Source organism: Protobothrops mucrosquamatus, unplaced genomic scaffold, assembly GCF_001527695.2.
Source record: "Protobothrops mucrosquamatus isolate PMUCROS unplaced genomic scaffold, P.Mucros_1.0 scaffold6404, whole genome shotgun sequence".
NCBI classification, from domain to species: Eukaryota; Metazoa; Chordata; class Lepidosauria; order Squamata; family Viperidae; genus Protobothrops; species Protobothrops mucrosquamatus.
In genome coordinates, this window is record NW_015392231.1 from 15,200 (window position 1) to 19,711 (window position 4,512).

Sequence of the window (4,512 nt, forward strand, 5' to 3'; positions counted from 1 at the left end):
GGAGCAGAGATCGATCCAGCTCTATTCAGGAGCTGTTTTCCAAGAAGACCCAATTATGGCCACCTTGCCAGGTAAGTGCAGGTTTCTTCTGAGAACAGTAGTGTTCCAGCTCCATCCATTCAGGAGCTGTGTTTAATACCAAAAGCTGACTCTATGTGCACTTGAGCACAGTGTCCACCCACATTTGGCTTTCAAGATTGTTCTGGAGATGCAAACAGGAGACAATTCACAGGCATGGAACTTTGTGTTAGAAATGTAATTTAATTGTAGAAAGAGTTTAATATTTCTTAATACTATTAAGAAGGGTACTTAAAACAGTTAGAAATGAAATGTATGAATTGAAACAATAACAGATTAAACACACCTGAGAAGTGTTTATTTTATTAAATATTTATGCCACCCGTCTTCCTTGTGTCTGTAAGTATACCAAGAAAAATATAGCACATATAAGTCAACACTAAGTGGCTGTAACAATGAAACTGTTGTTCAAGTGACTTGGGATTTCTAGGACATTACCAATATTTTGAAATAGGTTGAGAAAGAAGTTCCTAGTGGCTCTAACCTGTTTTCTCAGGAATTTGGTCAGTGGTACAGGTACGTCTAGCGCAGTGGTTCTCAACCTTCCTAATGCTGCGACCCTTTAATAAAGTTCCTCATGTTGTGGTGACCCCCAACCATAAAATTATTTTCGTTGCTACTTCATAACTTTAATTTTACTACTGTTATTAATCGTAATGTAAATCTGATATGCAGGGTGTATTTTCATTGTTACGAATTGAACATAATTAAAGCATAGTGATTAATCACAAAAACAATATAGCAATGCTCGATGGGGAAGCTTACTCTTCCTTACTCAAAAATGTTGGGAAGGAGGGAAGGGGAAGGAAGGAAGGAAGATTGAAGGGGAAAGGAAGGAGATGGAGATGGAAGGAAGGAAGGAAGATTGAAGGGGAAAGGAAGGAGATGGAGAAGGAAGGAGCTTGAAGGGGAAAGGAGGGAAGAAAGTTTGAAGGGGAAAGGAAGGAGATGGAGAAGGAAGGAGATTGAAGGGGGGAGGCGCTGCCAAGGACGCACAAGCAGCTCCACACAATTGCCCGGGGAGGGAGGGGAGGCTCTGGCGGAGAGCCTGGTGGAGAGCCAAGCAGGGCGGGAAAGAGGGCGAGCCCTCTGGAGCCTCGGAAGTCGCATGGAGGATCCGCGTGGCTCGGAGCCGCCGGCCGCCCTCTCACACCCACCAACCTGGAGCCCCCCATCCTCATCCCAGCACCTCTTGCCCTCTCCCAGCCACCCCCGCGGGACCTACCCGCCCCTCTAGCCATCACAGCGGAGGGGTCGCGGGAGCCCCTTTCTACGCCGCGCAGCCCATCGCACGCGAGAGGGGTGCGGCCGGAGCACCAGCTCCCGCTTGGAAGGCGCCGCTTCTCCCCTCCCGGCCCGGCTGGCTGGCCTCTGACGCACATGCGGGCATCGCCGCCGCCTCGCCCTCTTTCCCGCCCCCTGGCCGCTCCTGCCCAGCAGCCCCATGGCCACGCCGGGCGCAAGAAAGCTGAGCCGGCCTTTGACGGCGAGGGAGGCGGCTTGGGCGTCGCGGGGGAGAGTCCCGCACGTTGCGGAGGGCAGCCGGGGGCGGAGCGCGGCCGGGCAACCAGGAGGCATGGAGACCGGCTCGGCACCACAGCTCAGCTTAGCCGGCAGTGGTGGCAGCGGTTTTCTCGCCCTTCTCTCCTTCCTCCTGCTGCCCTCAAAGCGGCTCGGGCGGGAGCCGGGAGGAAGAGGGGTGCCTGGGGGGAGCAGCAGGGGTGGCGGAGGGGCTGGCGGGCTACACGGCACCAGCCCCCACCGTGGCTCCATTGATGGACGGAGGACCAGGCCAGGCAGCGCGGGGGTGGTGGGGACGGCAGCAGCGGCGGCCGCTGCTGCATCATCGGGTCCCCGCCGCCCCCGCGCTACCCGGCCTGGTCCTCCAAGGCCACGAGGCCCTGGCCGCGCTTCTCCCAGGGAGTGGGGCACCCGGGCGAAGGGCCAATCAGGAGTCCTGCAGGAGGTAAGTTCGCCTGAGAGAGAGAGAGAAGGGAAACGAAAGTGCCTCTCTCTCTCTCTCTGCAAATGGTGGAGGCCGTGCGGAGACGGATGCGGAGCGGTGTCTCGGTTCCTAAGACCATCGGAAATATGTGTTTTCTGATGGTCTTAGGCGACCCCTGTGAAATGGTCGTTCGACCCCCAAAAGGGTCGCGACCCACAGGTTGAGAACCGCTGGTCTAGCGGATTTTCTGCCATAAACCTACTTACTGAGTTACTCCAGGCCAGTGGGAAGCTCCCCATGGTTGGCTGTGTTGTATTCTACAACCTGGAAGCCGTGATTTGTGCAGCTGCAACTTCCTAGCCCCATGGACTATGTGGACAGGATGACATGAATCTGTCCTGAAAGAAAATGTCCATTTGGTCTCTCGCACATGTGTTTTTTCTGTTGTATACATAAGAGAGAGAACTTTCAACTGTTTCCTGGGATTGTCTGCTTTTTTCTCTTTCTAGAGCTCTGATTCCTTTATGGGGGTGACTGTGGACTTCACGGATGAGGAATGGAAACTGCTAGATTCTGACCAGAAGGCTTTGTGCAGAGAAATCATGCAGGAGGTTTCTAGGAATATGACTGCTCTAGGTAAGACCAGGATATTCATCTCTCTAAAGGATGCTGGCAGAAGTATTCACCATAGAGTTAAGAAATGTCCAAGATAATCCATCGAGGTGATTGAATAAATTGACTGATCAACACCAAAGCTTTAACCTGTTTTTTAGCTGAAAACATTCTTTCTATACAATCAAGAGACTCCTGGATAACAATTTGCAGATATCACATCCTGGCTGGATAAATGGATTCTCCCAAACCTGGAATGCAGATTGGCATGGGTTGGGTTTTTTTTTTGGGGGGGGGGACACTTCTCCTTCAGCCTTCTAAATTCTAATCAAAATATTAATTTTCTTTTTTTCCATGTAGATGATGTTTCTGTGAATGAGAACGGCAAGCAGGCAAGGTTAAATCTACTTCAAATAGAGAAAAATGAATTAAAAGTACCAACCTTTGGGCATCAGAGAGACACCAAAAGGTTAAAGAGAAAACAGCCAGAAGATAGAGGGGAGAAGTCATCCACTTCTCTTGGTGTTTGTGACTTTGTATCCCAGCAAGATCAGAAAGAAATGAGAAAAGGAAAATATAGGAAAAAAGAAAACATGAATTTGAATTACATAACTATGGTGGAAACCAGACTAAAGAAAAACTGCATGCCTGTAGATACTATGGAGAACAACTCCTTCGCTCCTGCTTCACCAAAGAAACTGTATTGGAAACGCAAACCACATACCTCTGTAAAATCTTTGGTGGATTCCAGTCTGAGCAGAAAGAGAAACCTCTGCATGCAGTGTGGAAAGAGTTTCAGTAGGAAAAGTAATCTTAATCGCCACCAAAAGATCCACACTGGGGAGAGACCATATAAATGCATGGAAAGTGGAAAGATCTTTCCCTGGAAAGAACGTCTTAAACTTCATGAAAGGATCCACACTGCGGACAGGCCGTATAAATGTACCCAATGTGCAAAGAGTTTCATTCGCAAGAGTAATCTTATTTGCCACCAAAGGATCCACACTGGGGAGCGACCCTATAAATGCATGGAATGTGGAAAGACCTTTACCCGGAAAGCAACACTTAATCATCACAAAAGGATCCACACTGGGGAGAGACCCTATAAATGCATGGAATGTGGAAAGACATTTACCCAGAAAGGACATCTTAATGATCACGAAAGCATCCACACTGGGGAGACACCATATAAATGCATGGAATGTGGAAAGACCTTTATCCGGAAAGGACATCTTAATCATCACAAAAAGATCCACACTGGGGAGAGACCATATAAATGCATGGAATGTGGAAAGATCTTTACCTGGAAAAATAGTCTTAAACTTCATGAAAGGATCCACACTGGGGACAGGCCGTATAAATGCACCCAATGTGCAAAGAGTTTCATTAGCAAGGGTAATCTTATTTGCCACCAAAGGATCCACACTGGGGAGCAACCCTATAAATGCATGGAATGTGGAAAGACCTTTACCCGGAAAGGACATCTTAATAATCACAAAAGGATCCACACTGGGGAGAGACCATATAAATGCACCCAATGTGCAAAGAGTTTCATTAGCAAGAGTAATCTTATTTGCCACCAAAGGATCCACACTGGGGAGCGACCCTATAAATGCATGGAATGTGGAAAGTCCTTTACCCAGAAAAAAAAACGTAATGAGCACGAAAGGATCCACACTGGGGAGAGACCGTATAAATGCATGGAATGTGGAAAGACTTTTATCCAGAAAGCAACACTTAATCATCACAAAAGGATCCACACTGGGGAGGGACCATATAAATGCATGGAATGTGGAAAGACCTTTATTGAGAAAGGACATTTTAGTGTTCATCAAAGGATCCATACTCGGGGGAGACCGTATAAATGCATGGAATGT

The 4,512-nt window shown here is 48.4% G+C and overlaps 1 pseudogene; it reads left to right on the top strand.

Annotated features, from left to right (window-relative positions):
• The window catches only part of LOC107300224, a 37,562-nt pseudogene that overhangs the window by 14,619 nt on the left and 18,431 nt on the right, over positions 1-4,512 (top strand).